We start from the raw sequence: 20,194 nt of genomic DNA, 5'->3' as shown, positions 1-20,194 counted from the left end.
CTCAGTTTCAGTGCTTGTGATTGGTCTGTTTATATTTTCTATTTTTTCCTGGTTCAGTCATGGAAGGTTGTGCTTTTCTAAGAATTTGTCTATTTCTTCCAGGTTGTCCATTTTATTGGCATAGAGTTGCTAGTAGTAATCTCTCATGATCCTTTGTATTTCTGCAGTGTCAGTTGTTACTTCTTCTTTTTCATTTGTAATTCTATTGATTTGAGTCTTTTCCCTTTTTTTCTTGATGAATCTGCCTAATGGCTTATCAATTTTGTTTATCTTCTCAAAGAACCAGCTTTTAGTTTTATTGATCTTTGCTATTGTTTTCATTTCTTTTTCATTTATTTCTGATCTGATCTTATGATTTCTTTACTTCTACTGTCTTTGGGGGGGTTTTTTTGTTCTTCTTTCTCTAATTGCTTTAGTTGTTACGTTGTTTCAGATTTTTCTTGTTTCTTGAGGTAAGATTGTATTGCTATAAACTTCCCTCTTAGAACTGCTTTTTCTGCATCTAGGTTTTGGGTCATCGTGTTTTCATTGTCATTTGTTTCTAGGTTTTTTTGATTTTCCCTTTGATTTCTTCAGTGATCTCTTTGTTATTTAGTAGTGTATTGTTTAGCCTCCATGTGTTTGTATTTTTTACAGTTTTTTTTCCTTTAATTGATATCTAGTCTTATACCATTGTGGTTGGAAAAAATACTTGATACGATTTCAATTTTCTTAAATTTACCAAGGCTTGATTTCTGACCCAAGATATGATCTATCCTGGAGAATGTTCCATGAGCACTTGATAAGAAAGTGTATTCTGTTGTTTTTGGATGGAATGTCCTATAAATATCAATTAAGTCCATCTTGTTTAATGGGTCATTTAAAGCTTGTGTTTCCTTATTTATTTTCATTTTGGATGAACTGTCCATTGGTGCAAGTGGGGTTAAAGTCCCCTAGTATTATGTGTTACTTTCGATTTCCACTTTTATGGCTGTAAACAGTTGCCTTATGTATTGAGGTGCTTCTATGTTGGGTGCATAAATATTTGCAATTGCTTTATCATTTTCTCGGATTGATCCCTTGATCATTAGGTAGTGTCCTTCTTTGTCTCTAGTAATAGTCTTTATTTTAAAGTCTACTTTGTCTGATATGAGAATTGCTACTCCAGCTTCCTTTTGATTTCCATTTGCATGGAATAGCTTTTTCCATCTCCTCACTTTCAGTCTGTATGTGTCCCTAAGTCTGAAGTGGGTCTCTTGTAGACAGCATATGTACAGGTCTAGTTTTTGTATCCATTCAGCCAGTCTATGTCTTTTGGTTGGAGCATTGAATCCATTTACATTTAAGGTCAGTATCAATATGTATGTTCCTATTACGATTTTCTTAATTGTTTTGGGTTTCTTATTGTAGGTCTTTTCCTTCTCTTGTGTTTCCTGCCTAGAGAAGTTCCTTTAGCATTGTTGTAAATCTGGTTTGGTGGTGTTGTATTCTCTTAGCTTTTTCTTGTCTGTAAACCTTTTAATTTCTCTGTCGAATATGAATGACATCCTTCCTGGGTAGAGTAATCTTGGTTGTAGGTCTTTCCCTTTCATTACTTTAAATATGTCCTGCCAGTCCCTTCTGGCTTGCAGAGTTTCTGCTGAAAGATCAGCTGTTAGTTAACCTTATGGGGATTCCCTTGTATGTTATTTGTTGTTTTTCCCTTGCTGCTTTTAATATTTTTTCTCTGTATTTAATTTTTGATAGTTTGATTAATATGTGTCTTGGCGTGTTTCTCCCTAGATTTATCCTGTATGGGACTCTCTGCACTTCCTGGTCTTGATTGATTATTTCCTTTCCCATATTAGGAAAGTTTTCAACTATAATCTCTTCAAATATTTTCTCAGTCCCTTTCTTTTTCTCTTCTTCTTCTGCGACCCCTATAATTTGAATGTTGGTGCACTTAATGTTGCCCCAGAGTTCTCTGAGACTGTCCTCAATTCTTTTCTTCTGGGGAGCCACCTCTATGAGTTTTTTAATATATTTTGGATATTAACCCCATTTTAGTTACATAAACTTTTAGTTTGATGTAGTCTCATTTATTTTTTCTATTGTTGCCCTTGCCTGAGAAGACATATCAAAAAATATTACTAAGACCAATGTCAGAGAGTTCATTGCATATGTTTTCTTCTAGGAGTTTTATGACTTAAAGTCTTAGATTTAAGTTTTAAATCATTTTGAGTTTATTTTTCTGTATGGGGTTAAGGAGTGTTCTAATTTCAATCTTTTACATGTAGTTGTCCAGTTTTCCCAGCACCATTTACTGAAAAGGCTGTCTTTTCTCCATTGTATATCCTTGCCTCCTTTATTTTAGATTAATTCACCATATAAACATGGATTTATTTCTGGGCTCTCTATTCTGCTCCATTGATCCATGTGCCTTTTTGTGCCAGTACCATGCTGTTTTTATTACTATAGCTTTGTAGTACAATTTGAAATCAGAGAATGTGATACCTCTAGTTTTGTTCTTTTTGCTTTGGCTATTTGGAGGCTTTTTTGTGGTTCCTTACAAATCTTAGGATTATTTCTTCTAGCTCTGTGAAAAATGCCGTTAGTATTTTGATAGGGATTTCATTTAATCTCTAGATTGCCTTGATTGTATGGTTATTTTAACAATATTAATTTTTCGAATCCATGAGCATGGTATATCTTTCCATTGGTGTTCACTTCAATTTTTTCATCAATGTCTTACAGTTTTCAGAATGAAGGTCTTTCCCCTCCTAGGTTAGATTTATCATTACATATTTTAGTCTTTTTGTGGCAATTGGAAATGCAACTGATAGATTCACTTCTCTGATAGACTGCTGTTATACAGAAACAAAACAGATTTTTGCATATTAATTTTGTATGCTGCAACTTTACTGAATGTGTTTATTAGTTCTAATAATTTTTTGATGGAATCTTTAGAATATTCTATATACAGTATCAAGTCATCTGCAAACATTGACAGTTTTATTTCTTCCTTTCCAATTTGGATGCCTTTTATTTCTTTTTCTTTTCTGATGATGTGGCTAGAACTTCTAATATTATGTTGAATAAAAGTGGCAAGAGTGGGCATCCTTGTCTTTTTCCTGATCTTAAAAGAAATGCTTTCAGCTTTTCTTATTGAGTATGATGTTGACTGTGGATTTATCATATATGGTCTTCATTATGTCAAGGTGCGTTCCTCTCTACCCATTCTTTGTTTATAGTTTTTATCATAAATGGTTGTTGAATTTTGTCAAAAGTTTTTTCTGCATCTGAGATGATCATATGATTTTTATTCTTCAATTTGTTAATATGGTGTATCACATTGATTGTGGATATTGAACCATCCTTGTATCCCTGGGGTAAATCCCACTGGGTCATAGTGTTTGATCCTTTTAATGTATTGTTCAATTTGTTTTTCTAATATTTGTTAAGGATTTTTGCATATCAGTTCATCAGGAATATTGGTCAGTAATTTGCTTTTTCTCTTCCTTCCTTCCTTTCTTTCTTTTTTGTAGTGTCTCAATCTGGTTACATATCAGGGTAATGCTGGCCTCACAGTTTGGAAATGTTCCTTCCTCTACAACTTTTTTGAGCAGTTTGAGAAAAATAGGTGTTTAGGTATTTCGTAGAAATCATCTTTGACCACATACATCTGGTCTTGGACTTGTGTTTGTTGGGAGTTTTATGACTGCAGATTCAACTTTATTCCTGGTGATCAGTCTGTTCATATTTTCTATTTCTTCCTGATTCAGTCTTGGATGATTGTATGTTTCTAGGAAGTTATCCATTTTTGGGGGGTTGTCCCATTTGTTGGCACACAATTGTGCATAGTTATCTCTTATGATCCTTTGTATTTCTGTAGTGTCAGAAGTAACTTCTCCTCTTTCAATTCTGATTGTATTTATTTGGGCCCCCTCTCTCTCTCTCTTTTTTTTTTTTCTTAATCAATGTGGCTAATGGCTTATCAATTTTGTTTATCTTTTCAAAGATCCAGCTCTTAGTTCATTGATCTTTACTATTGCTTTTTGCTTGTTAGTTTTTTAATATCAACTTCATTTATTTCCACTCTGATTTTCATTATTTCCTTCCTTTTACTAGCTTTGGGCTCTGTTTTTTCATCTTTTTATAGTACCTTTAGGTGTAAGGTTAGATTCTTTATTTGAGATTTTTCTTGCTTTCAGAGGTAGGCTTGTATCACTTTAAACTTCCCTTTTAGAACTGTTTTTCTGCATCCCATAAACTGTGGATCTTTGTGTTGTCATTTTTTCATTTGTATCAAGATATGATTTGATTTACTCTTTGATTTTTTTTCCGTGACCCACTCGTCTTTAGTAGCATGATATTTAGATTCCATGGGTTTGTGTATTTTAGTTTTTTTTCTTGAAATTGATTTCTAGCCTTTGTGGTAGGAAATGACACTTGATATGACTTAAATTCTTAAATTGTTTAGACTTGTTTTGTGGTCTAGTGTGTGATCTATCCTGAAATTATTCCATGTGCCCTTGATAAGAATGTGTATTCTGCTGCTTGCAGATAGAATTTTCTATATATAACTATTAATTGCATCTGATCCAATGTGTAATTTAAGGCTAGTGTTTCCTTATTGATTTTCTGGCTGGATGATCTGTCCATTGATGTAAGTGGGGTGTTAAAAGTCCACTTCTATTATTGTGTTACTGTTCACTTCTCCTTTCATTTCCTGGATCTCTAAATGGATCATTGACCTAAACATAAGAACTAAAACTATAAAACTCTTAGAAGAAAATATAGGTATGTGTTCGTGACTTTGGATTTGGCAACTACTTCTTAGATATGACACTTAAGCATAGCATCTAAATCAATAAATTGGATTTTATTAAGCTTAAAAAAAACTTATGTGCTTCAAAGACTCCTATCAAGAAAGTGAGAAAAGAATCCACTGAATGGAAGAAAATGTTACATCTGATAAGGGTCTGGTATACAGAATAAGTAAAAATTCTTACAATTCAATAACAACAACACAAATAATCCAATTTTAAATGGGCCAAGAAAAAGTTGTTCAACATTATTAGTCACAAAGAAATGCAAATCAAAACCACAGTAAGATACTATGTCACATCCACTAGGATAGCTAGAGTCAGAAAGCCATAATACCAAGTGTTGGTAAAGATGGGGAGAGGTTGGAGTTTTCAGATATTGGTGGTGAGAATGTAAAATGGTGCAGCCACTTTAGAAGACAGTTCCTAAAAATTTAAACATTGGGGAGTAAAGCTCCAGGCCAAAATCCCATGTGTGATCATCCAGGTTCAACTACAGGCTTTTCCTGGCAGACCTTATAGGAAGGATCTGCTCTCCCCACACCAGACTTGGTGCATTGCCAGTGTGTTACAGTTTCTGGAGAGAGTTGCAGTAAAGAACTCAGCTTCCCTGCCAACCCCAATCAGCCATGTTCACATGCACAGCTGCATGCACAGCCCAGGCACTTCCATTCAGTGCCCAGAGGCCCTAGCTGGGGCTCCTGCCAGGAGCCTTGGCTGAGACAATCTTGTAAGGGGTCTTGGCTGAGGCAGGATGTTCAGCTGCTGGTGATACTCCTGCATGCTCTTAATGAATAGTTACACACACATATAAAAGTATAAAAACATAGAGAGGAATGATATACTCCAACCTCAGGATAGTGGTTACCTCTGGGGAGGAAGGGAAAATAGAATGATGAGCGGCCTTCAGTTGAATACAGAACATTATTTATTTTAAAATTTTTTCTTAAGTAAATATAATAAAGCTATTATTGTATTGAAACCAGTGTGCATAAAGAGATGTTTGTTAACTTATGAAATATTTCACAATAAAAAAAGAATTTAAAATATTGAAATAATGGTTAGCGATAGGTGATAGAATTATATTTGATTATAATTCTTTGATATATTTATATATTTTTCAAATCCTTCCAACCATCATAATTTTATTTTATAATGATAGACAATACCTGTGTTTTTCAAAAGGCTATAATGACCAATAAATTTACTTAAACAAAGAGCTTTTAAAAATGAACCAGTATTAAAAATCTCATTTTGGTGTTTTTAATTGTTCAGGGCTGAGAAATGCTGTTTTAAATGCAAGCCAATATTTAAAGGTGAAATTTACATATATCCAAATTTTAAGTGCTAGTCAGGAACTGAAATGCAAATAATTACAGCTATAATAGTTATTCCTGTCAATTAAGTTCCTTCTGAAGACATGACCTTAAATAAACCAGGATTATCTGAATGAGTTTATTCAGGCTATTAGTGTACATTACTCTGTGTAGATCTATAGGTAATGACTGACTTTTTTTTAGAGCTGAAACATCTAATTCAATAGTTTTCAAAGATTTTCCAGAACTCTCTTTATATTAAATAATGGGCAAAATGTATGGAAGAGATCAAAACAAAGGCACTTTGTCTAAAGTAGGAGGCTGAGCCCTGAGTTCTTGCTTGCCCCAACAGATTATGCCCTCTCTCCCACCTTTAATCTCTTTCTCCATCAATGGCTCCTTCCACTCTGAACAAAAACATGCTCAAGTCTCCTGATTTCTAGCCATCAGCCTCACTCTCACATTCCTTCACAGCAGAGTTTTCTCTGCTAACTGTTGCCATAGTTCTACCTGCCATTGATTGTCACCTCCCCTCCCCCCTGAAGTCTTGCCTCAGCCCTTACCACCTCCCCAAAACCACTCTTGATAATCATTGCCTATCTGCAAATCCAAGGGATATTCCTCAGTCCTTTCCACTGAGTCATGTAATCATTCTATGAAGATGAAAATTCTCAATAAACCTTTCTACAGTGCAGGATGCTGTTGACCTAAAAAAAGCATTGTGTTCCTTCTCAGAAACTTTCTCTGTCTTGTCTGACATTATTTTCTCTTGGCTTTTCTTCTTCTACCTCCTGTTTACCTACTATTTTTCAAATCTCCCCAAGGATTCCTCTCTCTGTGTCCGCCCCTTAAATGCTGTGGCCCCTCAAGTTCCCATTCAGCACTTGTCTGTTTCACAGCCAGTCCCACCTAGATACTGATGACTCTGTTTCCTCACCAGCCAGAAACTCTGCTGAGGCTCCCTAAACACACATGGGTTGCTTATTGGACATGACAGTCTTACTGCTTTAAGGCAATTCAAACTCAACATACTCAAAACTAAATTAATTACCCCCGCTTCTTTGCAAATTCTTAGCTATGTCTTCGTTAATTACATAGATGCTGTTGTGGGTTGAATTGTGTCCCCCAAAAGATATGTTGAGGTCCTAACTCCTGGTGTTACCAAGGAAGGGCTTGCTGCCCGAAATGCATAGAAGCCAACATCATGGCACTGGATTTTGAGAAAAGAAAAAGCTTTATTGGCAGGTTGACCAGCAATGAGACAGGAGGCAAAGCTCTCAAATCTGTCTCTCGGATTTGGGGTTTGGTCAAACTTTTATGAGTTAGGGGTTGATATGCAGAAAAACTGGTGGGGCAGGTTTTGATTGGAGGGCTTTGGAACTTGGCCATTTATGGTAGGGTATGGGAAAAGGGGCTTTTCTTCCTGGAGAATGGACCTTTCACTTCTGAAAGTGAATCGTTAGTTAGAAAGATTAACTGGTGAACAAGTATGTGTAATGTTAGATAATAGGGTTTTTATTCTTAAAAGAAAGCCATATATAAAAAATGAAAATACTTCAAGCAAGAAAACAAATTAACCTTATCAAGTATATCCATCCATTGTACCACCAATTAATCTTATCCTCAAACATAGAATTCTAAAATTATGGGGTATTTCCTCTCCTATGTTACATATACAATTTTTATGGGAACAATACAGGAGTCAGGAGCACGACCCTCTACAAAATTGAAAATCCTTGCATAACTTATAATCGGTCCTCCATATACTTGATTCCTCCATATACGAGGTTCCACATCTGGAGGTTCAACCAACTTTGGATGGTGTAGTAATGTAATATTTTCTATTTTAAAAAATCCCCACATATAAAACAGATAGCTAGTGGGAAGCAGCCGCATAGCACAGGGAGATCAGCTCGGTGCTCTGTGACCACCTAGAGGGGTGGGATAGGGAGGGGGGGAGGGAGACGCAAGAGGGCGGGGATATGGGGATATACGTATACGTATAGCTGATTCACTTTGTTATACAGCAGAAGCTAACGCACAATTGTAAAGCAATTATACTCCAATAAAGCTGTTAAAAAAAATAATCCCCACATTTAAGTGAACCCATTCAGTTCAAACCCATGTTGTTTAAGGTTCAACTGTGTATAAAAGAAGTCACCATGGATTTAAAATTTTTCCTTCAAAGTTTATATACTACCTCCCCCCCTTTTTTTTAAAGATTATTTTTAGAGCATTTTTAGGTTTACAACAAAATTGAGAGGAAGTTATGGGGATTTTCCATATACCCCCTGCCCCCACATCCCATCTCTCTTTTGTTCTCATTAACAGTAGGCTTAAATCAGACCACACCTGGATTATCACAAAAGCCTTACTCTCTTAACTGCTTTCATTTGTTCATTTACTGAACAATTATTTACTGAGCACCTACTATATGCCAAGTCCTCTCTTTCAGAGTTTTGCTACAAAAGAACAGAGAAAACTCAGTCATTAGCTGAAAGAGAAAAAGAAGAATACAAGTTTTGTGCTTGTTTTTTAAGAAGGAAAACATGACAGTATGCTTGTCAATTGGTAGGAATGAGTCAGTGGAGGCAGAGAAATTAACGATGCAGAATTGAGAGGGCTGGCCTGGGGGAAATGGAGACGCAGGGGGAGGCTTGGGCTCCACGAGGACTGCAGGGGTGCTGGCCATTCAGAGACATGGGTACAGGTAGACATGGCAGCAGAACTTATGGGAGTTCTCTTCTGATAGCTCCTAGTTTCTCAGTGAAGTAGGGAGCAGTGTCACTAGCGTAAAGCTTAAAATTGAAACGCCTCCCTTTTGCTGTTAATCCAAATCTTACACAGTCAAACACCCCTCCACACAAGCCTTCAGCACAGATTGATTTCCTATTTCACTAATCTCTTGAAGCCCCTTCAACTACCCTTGTCCTTCACCAGACTTGCTCTGCTGTTCCCCATTGATGCGGCCGCAGAGAGGGTTGTGATAAACACTGGGTTCTCTCAAAACACAGATTATTTGCCATTAATTCATTACTACAAAGCTTGAAAATATATATCACTAGGTAGGTTATACTCATAATTAAGGAAACATAATTTTACTCATATGACAAGAGTACAAAAAGAGGATAATTAAAATCTTTTGTTAATTGTATACGAATAGATTAGGAGGAGAAACCTTGTTAACTGGAGAAGTGTTGTAGGGATGGCTACTTTTCCAGTGGCTAAGAATTTGGTCAAAAACTACTTAGACAAAAATCATTCAAGTTAACACTGACCTAGTTTAAACTCTGACACTGATACATATAAATGTATAGAAACTTCTAGCTAGTTATTTTTATTTCAGTGGTCAAGTAAAAATTCTGGTGAAAATAAAAATTTCTTTAAGAAAATGAGAAATGGATCACCAATTAATATTTGCTGTCTTTGGATTCTCCACATATTCATAATTATTTTGCCATAAAAAAATTTTGCCTTTTTATTTATAATTTATTTTTAGCCAATTATACATATCCTGTGTTATATGAGTTAGAGAGAAGCTGGAAATCATTTGAATACCTTAAAAAAGGAGACTGGTTGAATAAATTATGATTTATCCAGATAATAAAATACAGATATTTTAATACAGTTTAATTATAGTTTAATACAGATATTAAAACTAAACGTACAGGAAAACATTCATTAACATCAGTGTGTGTGTGTTATTTGCATAGGAAAGGATTTGAAATTAGGACACCAAGTTGTTTCTGTGAGTTTTCTCCCCACTCTGGGTTAGTAGGATTATGAGTTCTCTTACCTGAATTTTTTTTTTTCTTATTTTTGGCAATGAGAATTATAAAAGATAATAAACAGAAACCTCAGTTAAATAGAATCAGGAGACCAGAAGGGGGCGCTCTCACACCCTTCAACAATAGCATAGTCCAACAGGAAGAAGAAAGACTCCTCTTCTTTCCTGGCCAGGACTCAGCCAATGACAAGCTCTGGACTCTTTGTTTACTACAGCCCTCCCAACTTCCTTTTCCTCTCTATACAAGTATTTTCATCCCCTTGCCTTGTGGGGACTTGCACATGGCTCACTGTGATTGTAAACCCCAAACCCCAAACTGTAATTCTCTGCTGATCCCAAATGAACCCATCTTTGCTGGAGAAATAACTGGCCGTCTATTTGCTTTAGGTCAACGTTTCAGTGGCCCATACGGGGACAAGAGAAGACTCCCAACAGCTCCAGGTTTGGTGAACAAACAGGTGGGGTACTGACAATTGAGCCCATTGTCACTCACTACTTTTCTCACAGACACTGGCATTTGAAAGTACACCTTTCGGGGCTTCCCTGGTGGCGCAGTGGTTGAGAATCTGCCTGCCAATGCAGGGGACACGGGTTCAAGCCCTGGTCTGGGAAGATCCCACATGCCGCGGAGCGACTGGGCCCGTGAGCCACAATTACTGAGCCTGAGCGTCTGGAGCCTGTGCTCCGCAACAAGAGAGGCCGCCATAGTGAGAGGCCCGCGCACCGCGATGAAGAATGGCCGTCACTTGCCGCAACTGGAGAAAGCCCTCACACAGAAACGAAGACCCAACATAGCCATAAATAAATAAATAAATAAATAAAATATTAAAAAAAAAAAAAAAAAAAGAAAGTACACCTTTCTTCTGGATCCAAGCTCATGGTATCTTTGCATTTGAAACTCTCCAGGCTTTATTTGGGATTTTTTTAAAGGTTTCGTCTTTTTACTTAAGGCCCTATTCCATATGTAAGTACCTGTTTGGCACTTTGGTCTGATTTGAGATCAGACTGTTTCACTGAAATGGGCTGAGAAGTCTTCTGCCCATTCTCTTTGGAACAGAGGCTGCTTCTCCTGAAGCTGGCTAGTCTTTGACTCATTCCTTCAGGAACAGTGATTGTTTCTCTGAAATGGTGCCGTGTTTTTCAGCCTTTGGCCTATTCGTTTGGAAGGGCTGCCTCTGGAGACTTGCTTAAAAAGTAGCCTTCAGCCTGGCTGCTCCAGGCCCAAGCTGTTTCCTTAGGACTGGCTGGGATTGGCTTGCAAGCTGTTTGAATTGAGCTATTTGTGCTGGAAGTTGTTTGAACTGATTGAAAATTGTTCTTTATTCTACAGGAAAAACCTGTAGGAAATGGGATCCCAAATATTTAAGTATTTTGAGGGAACCCCCTCTTACAGGGACTTTGGCTGATTCTATGTTTAAAAACAGTGGTCCTTCCTCATGTGCATTTATAACTAAATGGACTGATCTGACCAAAGGCAGTTTAGAATATCTATGGTCATTATGGGAAATTTTGAAATCCTCAAACTTAATTTTCTTAAAACTGGATTGGATCACAGTAGCTCAAAAATTTGCAGAACTGAGTGGGATGCTTATTTTTATTGGAATTTTGAGGCTTCCCAATGTTATGAGTCCAAAATTGCCTCTCTGCAAAATAATATTTTAAGGTTAACTGAAGCAAAAAATGATTAAAGATAAAATGTCTCCAAAGCCTCAGACTCTTCTTCCTTGGCTTCTTTTTCTCAGGCTCTGTCTCTGCGCCCTCTTGTCTCTCTCCCTCAGCTTGTGGCCAGACTTCAACTCCAGCACCATCTTCCTCCTTCCCTTCTATGCCACCCACACTCTTCAGTACCCTCAAATCCCTCATACTAAGTGTTTCACCATACTTCCTCTTTTCCCTGAAACTCTCCCCTCCCTTTTTTCTTCTGAACATGTCAGTAACTGTCCCTTCAAAATTAAGCCTTCTGATTATCCAAAGGCTAAACCCTTAATTTCTTATATTCCCTGGACTAAAGCTGAACTGCAAGCCATAGTCAAAGATTTTCCCAAAGTAACTGAAGATCCGATCTCACAGATTTGATGAGGAATTTAAAGTAGTCATTCAAACTTAACAACTGGGTTCTGTTACTTACATAAGTTAGTTCATATGCTTGTCAATTAAGACAAAACCCAGCATTGGATGAAACCTTCTAGTTGGAAAAGTCTTGAAAGGTCTTTAGAATTACAGCTGTGAGACTAGCCCACTAATTTATTATAAGATCAGCCTCAGGCAATCACTAGGCAACTTCATTGAGCAATTCCTAGGGCTTTTCCAAAGCCTGTTGATAAGAACAAAATTCAGGCTTGCACACACACAAAAAATATGATGAATCTGTTCATGATTATTACTGACTTCAGGTTGTTTTTAAAGAAAATTCTGGTCTTCCTTCCTTCAGATGTTGATTCCACCAGTAGCTTTTAAGTCTATATTTATTAATGGGCTGAACTGGGACCTCCCTCTTCTAGTAAAAAGGACCAGAATAGAATGGAAAACTATGTCCACTCCAGATTGAGTTAATCTGGCAAACCAGCTCTCTCACACTCTAGATGAGTCACCTCAAAGGAAGACCACCAAAATTCTTAATCTTCAGCTTTAGCAAATGAAAGTTCCCAAACAACACTAAAACCCTCCTAGTTTCTGCTATTACTGCAAAAAGCCAGGACATTGGAAAAGAGATTGTTACAGATTTAAGCACTTAGATGCCTTCATCCCTCTAACCAGCCTTCCAACATCCTCCCAATCCTCAGTGATAGAGTTCTGAGGAACTACAGGGGCTTTTCCCAATCCTCCCTCTTAATCAGTTTGGAGAAACATTTCACCAGATTGGGAATTAACTTCTTTCAGTCCTAACTGACACCAGAGCCACATTCTTGGTGCTCAGCCCCACTACTATAAAGCTGCCCCTGCCTCCAAGTACTAAAACTGTTCAAATAGTGGGGAGCTCTAATGAACCTCAAGAAGTTCCTGTCTCTGAACCTATTCCCTTTTGTTTAGGCTCCTTGAGAGATACACACACATTTCTCCTTAGTTTCTCTGCCCTGTCCATTTATTAGGCCAAGACCTCTTAGAGAAGTACCACTCCAGAATTTCTTTCTCCCAAAAAGGGGAAATAATTGTACACATTGACAATAGTCATCAAAGTAACTCTCCAGATGAATTAAATGACACTTTGACCTATTTTATTTGTCCCATCCCTGATGGTACTAGTGCTGATTCTGGAAATACTGATCATTTGTCCTTCTTGAATCAACTACCACTTTCCTTATGTGCAAAATCTCCAACCGATGTTGGCAAAATTCACAGTGTACCTCCCATAAAAATTCAAACAGACCCCTCAAAACCTCTTTCAAGGATTAATCAATATCCTATAATTAAAGAAGCCCTTCAAGGCATAAAGCCCATAATAGAAGATTACAAGGCTCAAGGCCTCATTTTCTCTTGTACCAGTTCCTGTAACTCTCCCATTTTACTGGTGAGAAAACCTAAGGGCTGAGGATGGAGGTTTGTCCAGGACCTTCAAGCAAGAAACAATACCATGACACCCTTTTGTTCCTAACCCTTATAAAGCATCCATTCCCACTGAAGTAAATTCTTTACTATAATTGATTTATGCAGTGCATTCTTTAGTATTCCAGTTGATAAAACTAGTCAATAATTTTCTGCCTGTACTTGGGAAGGCAGACAATTCAAGCGGACAATAATGCCTCAGGGTTTTACTGGGAGTCCTTATTTCTCAAAAGTCCTGAAGGCTGGTCTGGATCATATAAAGTTCCCTAGAGGTTCTACTTTGTTGCAACATGTGGATAATATGTTTTTTGCTCTCCTTCTCAAGCTTTCTCACAGGAAGACAGCAAACCACTTTCTTTGAGCTAAGCCTTAAAGGAACATGAAGTCACCAAAGAAAAATTGCAGTTTGCCCAAACCTCTTTCTCTCTTTTGGCCAAACCTCTGTATGTTTTACTCAAAAATGGCAGTCCTAATTTTATGGGAAAAACTGAACTACATAGCCTTCAAGGCCTTAAAGGAGAGTTTGATGAACTCACCTGCCCTTGGGCATCCCAATTATCAGGTTCCCCTTTTTCTTTCATATATGAAAAGGAAGGGAATGTCCTTGGGGTATTCACCTGCAAACATGGGAACTGCCATCAATCCATAGGGTATTTTAACCAGGAACTGGACCTCTAATGCCTTAAAGCCATTATAGTCTCTGTCCTTTTGGTTAAGGTCACTGAGAAAATTGTTGTGAGATCCACTTTAACCATTTTTGTACCTCCTGTATTAGAAGCTCTCCTGAATTCTCATCATGATCAATATTTCTCACCAATGGCCTCACCTCCTACGAAATCCTTTTGTTAAACTCCCCTTACATAACTCTTTTACATTGTAATAACCTTAACCCAGCTACTCTTCTCCCCCTCTGTCACCAATGAAGTCCCTTATGACTGCTTAATGCTGGTGGACTACCTCCTGATTCCTTGTAATGATCTACAGGAAATTCCGTGGGTAATGTTGACTTCTTATGGTTCACTGACGGTTCTTATTTAAAAGGTGATAATGGAAAATACTGTGCTTGATATACTATTACAACTCCTTTTGACACTGTTGAGGCAGCATTTTTACCTGTGGCTATTTCAGCCTAACAGGCTAAATTATATGCTCTTACATGGGACTGTACTTTAGCCACATACAAAACTGTCAAAATTTATACTGATAGTAGATATGCTTTCAGAGTAGCTTATGATCTTAGAATGTTGCAGAAGCAACATGACTTCCTTACTTCCTGTGGAAATAAAATCTTAAATGGCCCTTATGTTCAGAAATGGTTACCTTCAATACTGTTACCTGCCATTTTAGCTATTAAGATTCTAGAGCATTCTAAACTTGGCTCTCTGGAAGCTAGGGGAAATCATCTTGATGACATTTCCACAAGGAATGCTGTCCTTAAAGGGATCCACGGCAGCTAAACGTCTGTCGTGGTTCAAAGGGATATTTTCCCAAATGATGATTTAGAAAAACTGGCTAGAGAAGCCCAATAGTTGGCCTCTGGAAAGGAAAAACAAGATTGGAAATTCAACGATTTTTGGTTTGATAAAAAGAGAAAGCTCTGTTTTGGACCAAATAAAAACCCAGTCCTACCAGAGACTAAAATTCTCACTCCACACTGGTGAACATGCATTAAACGATTGGTCTACTGACACAATGACAGCCTTCATGAATCAGTATTGGTGGGGAAACATTAGCAAGGCTGCAAAAACTGCCTGCCTGAAAGAGAAAAACAAATATCGTATATTAACGCATGTATGTGGAACCTAGAAAAATGGTACAGATGAGCCAGTTTGCAGGGCAGAAGTTGAGACACAGATGTAGAGAATGGACATATGGACACCAAGGGGGGAAAACTGCGGTGGGGTGGGGATGGTGGTGTGCTGAATTGGGCGATTGGGATTGACATGTATACACTGATGTGTATAAAATTGATGCCTAATAAGAACCTGCAGTATAAAAAAACAAACAAAACAACTAATACTAAACTTTCATTGGGTTATTTGTATGGAAATATGTTAATATAAATGTTTCAGACATTACATGAAATTTCTAAAAATCTTATATTTGTATTTGTATGGAAATATGTATGGAAATATGTTATATAAATGTTTCAGACATTACATGAAATTTCTAAAAATCTTGTATTTGTATGGAAATATGTATGGAAATATGTTAATATAAATGTTTCAGACATTAAAAAAAAAAAAAAAACAACTGCCTGCCTCATTTGTCTCACGTGTCCAAAGTACAACCCCAGGAAGTTCGTTCATACTGTTCCTGGATATTTTGAACTGCCTAATGGATCATTTGAAGTTTCACAAATGGATTTCATACAACTTCCTCCATCTCATGGATATAAATATATTTTAGTCATGGTCTGTATGTTTTCACATGCAACTGATGCCTTCCCTTGCAGACAGTCTACTGCCTCTTCTGTCGGTAAAATCCTTTTGGAAAAGTCTATCCCTACATGGGGAACTCCTCTCAAAATTCATAGTGATAAAAGGCCCCATTTTACTGGCCAGGTGCTTCAACATGCAGGTTCTGTTTGGCTGGTTATACAACTGCATTTACCATCCTCAATCCTCTAGTCAAATACAATAGTGGCATTATTAAGACTCAATTGGAAACATTCATAGAGGTCCTCCAAATACCTTGGCCAAAAGCATTGCCACTGGTCCTTTTAAACCTCAGATCCACCCCTCTTGGAAGTCATAATGCTCACCCTTTGAAATAGTCACAGGACCCCATGCACTTGGCTTCTACCTCTTTTGACCCACAACTGATAAAAGGAAAGTTACTTCAATATTGCAAAGATCTAACTGATCCTGTTAAAAATAACCATGTTTTGGTAGAGTAGTCTTTTCACAGTGTGCCCTTGGGAGATGAAGACCTTAAGCGTCACACCTTGCAACCTGGAGATTTCATCTACTGGAAAAGCCATCTCCAGAAGAACTTTCTTCAACCTACCTGGACAGGACCCTATCAAGTACTGCTAACCAACTCTTGTGCTACCAAACTCCAAGTAATAGACTCTTGGGTTCACTGTACAGACCTAAAGAAATTGCCAAACCTTGACTGGACTTGCACAGTATCTGGTAACCTGAAAGTAAAGATTTCCCAGAATTGAAGCAGAGGACATCTGATGAGAGCTTTCCCAAGATATCTGAACAAGACCTGTTGGAAGTCTGTCATCCAACTTTTGATGATGACATAATGCTTTAGAAGATCTCCAGTGACTATGATCTTGGTAACATATGGACTTTAGATTAAAAGTGCTTGAGAGTTCTCCCTCCTACCCACCCTTGTTACTCAAATGTGCCCTTAATAGGTTTCCAATTTGTGTACTTTTTCTCTGACGTGAAACACTACATGCAGGAAAAGACCTTCTTAACACTGAAAGACCAAAAGTCACTGAAACTAGAACACCTGACTCATGATCAGTGATATTTTCAGAGAAAGATATTGATCAAAAGAGGGAAATGCAAAAATGAATAAACAGAAACCTCAATTAAATAGAATCAGGAGACCAGAAAGGGGAGCTCTCACACCGTGCAACAATAGCAGACCCCAACAGGAAGAAGAAAAACTTTTCTTCTTTCCTGACAAGGTTTCAGCCCATGACAAGCCCTAGACTCTTGGTTTACTATAGCCCTCTCAACTTTTTGTCTCCCAACCCCCAACCCCTGATATAAAAGTATTCTTCCCTTGCTGTGTGGGGACTTTTCTGTGGCTAAACATGGTTGTACACCCTGAATTGCAATTCTCTGCTGATCCTGAATAAACCTATCTTTGCTGGGGAAACATATGGAAGTCTATTTTTTTCAGGTCAGTGGAATATACTGTTTCTGTAATAAAGAAACAATAGAAGAAACTTTAATCACCAAGTTTTGAATTTTTCTGTGATATGAGGGTTTTGTTGGGTTTTTGTTTGTTTGTTTTGTTTACCTTTATTTATCACCCTTTAATTTTTAATTAACTTTTTGCCCATGAAGCCTCCAGAAATATTTTCCGATAATTCTGCTTTTAATGGGATCATAATATATATACTACCGGCAACCTATCTTTTCACTTAATAATATATTGCAGATATGTTTCTAGGTCAACAAACACATTACTGTACTACCACTTACCATTATTTACTTAATCAATCTAATCTGCCCCCCTATTTCACTGTAAAATAGCTGAAAATGAATTAAATAAAATATCAAATACACAGGGAAACAAAAAGAAAAATTAAAAATAAGTAAAAAATGATTGTGTCCAAAAATAATGTAAAGATTCCTGAAAATTGCCAATAAATTTTAGAAATCAGTGATAAAAATATTCATTTGTAGTAATTTCTTTATTTTGATTACATTATCACCACAACCAATTTACTTTTAACCAAGTTCTTTCCAAATTGTCTGAAGCTCAACTGATGTAGGGAAGCTCCAGGATTTGTAGTGAAAGGGCACAAATTAAATGGTCTTTTTCAGGTTTCTCTGATCCTACTGCTTTATAGTCTCTATTAAGAGGCCTATAATGGGAACCAATTAACTGTAAATACAGTGAGGAGTCTGGGCAATTAAACAAATGGATTACATTTACCCAGTGATTACATTCTAGCCATCAAATGATTATTAGGCACTGCCTACTGTGAGTCACAAATACAAATTAAATTCAGATCCAACAGCCTTGAAATTTCTCATTGTATATCAATTTCTCATTGTATATCAACTCATTGTATATCAGCTGTATATCATTATCTCTAATGATGTATAAAAAGATAGCTGGCATATAGATTAACATCACGCATTCTGTATTTGTGTTCAAGCTAAATAACACCAGCTTTCAAAAATCAAGTATATAACTAAATAATTATGGTGATTTCACAAAGAAGGATAATACAATCTCTCAATTACCATATATCATTATACAACTCTTTCTCTAAATATAAAGTCACATAAAAATGTATATTCTGTCTTCTTAACAAAACACTGATTTTTAAAAAAAGAAGTCAAGCAACTTCCAAGTAAACAATGAATGGAGAGTCTTTATACAAGGAAGCAGAGACTGTCACAGAGAGAAGATTATTATCTGTTTGTGATTTACAGTTATTACTCTCACATCTATTTTTAAATGATAACTACATCATCAGCCTCATACTGCCATCCTATCTGCAAAGTCAGTTCCAGCAGTGGCAGCCCAGAACTATAGGAGACAGAAAGTTTCTCTGGATGAGATTGTGGGAAAAAAAATTCTCAACTCCATCTAACTATGAAGAAAATCTAAGAACAACTGTCCGGGGTTTCTTTAATGACTTCCAACTATCAACATAGAAGAATATGTCCAGAAGGAGTTGGGAAAGTTTAGATATGTTTAGAGAACAGAAGAGGATCAGGCAAACAGCTTCTGCCTGGCTCACACAGAGGCTGTGAGGCCGTGCTGTAAGGGTGTCTGTAATGCACCAGTTCAGAGCTTTTTACCTTGTCTGTCCAAGCAGATGCTGTAGGTGTCCTGCCCACATTCCCTACCCTTACTTCTTCACAGCACACTGGCCTGAATGCCAGCCATTTGTAGTTTTGTCTGAGGATTTTCTTTAACTCCCTGGACCTTCTCTGCCTACAGCACAGCAAGCCTGAGGTGTCAGTGAATTCATGTACACCCAAAACAGCCCTTTACCAGTGAGAAGTATGAGCTGTTGTACAATCACCCTAATCTCCTCTTTTAGGTGGGGTCATTGAGTTATGCATTTAAACAGGCTCTAGCAGGTTTGAGCTCCAGTGGCCCACAGTGGTAGTTTGCCATAAGAGATTCTTTATCGGCTGCCTTCCCTTCCCTCTCTCTTGTCCCAACCCCCTACCCTTGTTTGCTAGGATCCCTTCCAGAATAAACCACTTGCACTTGAATCTTTATCTCAGAGTGTGCTTTGGAGGCCAACCCAAACTAAGAGACAAGTGAAAGGAGCCCAGCAAGGTCAGGCAAAGAGAGGAATTTATCGAGAGGCTTCTGTCAGTACAGGAAGAAGAAAGCTGCAGCTGGGTCTTGGGGAGAATGTAATCTAGGACAGCACACGGCCTGACTCCTTCTCTCCTTCTCTCCAAGTGCTGGCCTCATTCTCTCAGACTGACCTCCTCCATGGCTGAAAACATGGCCACCAAACAGCCCTGGGCCTTACAACCTCCCAGCTTTATCTTTTTACTGAGTCCTGCTAAATGCATTCTCAGGAAAGAATTTTAATTAGATCTGCTTGAATGAAGGAAAGACTCCTAGCATTTCTGCCAACAAGGGCAGAAATGCTAGAACTGGGAAGCCTGGGGACAAGTGCCAAGTCTGGACAAAGCAAATATGGCCCAAGAGGCAAATTCTCTGAAGCATGGGAGTCACTTGGAATGGAGTAGGGGAAGAGTTATTTTCCTAAAGAATGAGACTGTTGCTCCCAGCATAATAGCAGTTAATCTTTATGGAATCCCTGCTATACTCCAGTGCTATTGCTATCTACCTCTATCTACCGCTATCTACCTCTATCTAACTACCTGTCTGTCTGTCTGTCTATCTATCTATCTATCTATCTATCTATCTATCTATCTATCTATCTATCTATCATCTATCTATCTATCATCTATCTATCTATCATCTATCTATCTATCTTTTTAATCCTCATAACAACCCTATGAGGTAGGAACTATCATTATCACCACCAGCACCTCAGTTTCAAATAAGGACATTGAGTCTTACAAATA

At 37.5% G+C, this 20,194-nt stretch overlaps 1 long non-coding RNA gene across 1 annotated transcript; it reads right to left on the bottom strand.

Annotated features, from left to right (window-relative positions):
* Nucleotides 1–404: 404 nt before the first annotated feature.
* On the bottom strand, nucleotides 405–19,969 carry LOC309660319. The gene is made up of 3 exons (XR_014263338.1): nucleotides 15,692–19,969; nucleotides 10,744–15,185; nucleotides 405–10,416 (listed from the first exon to the last, which is right to left on the bottom strand). It is a non-coding gene; the product is annotated as an uncharacterized lncRNA (long non-coding RNA).
* Between the last annotated feature and the right edge of the window lie 225 nt (nucleotides 19,970–20,194).

This window comes from Balaenoptera physalus, assembly GCF_965194825.1.
Source record: "Balaenoptera physalus genome assembly, chromosome: 4".
NCBI classification, from domain to species: domain Eukaryota; kingdom Metazoa; phylum Chordata; class Mammalia; order Artiodactyla; family Balaenopteridae; genus Balaenoptera; species Balaenoptera physalus.
This window is presented reverse-complemented; position numbering and strand designations above follow the sequence as displayed.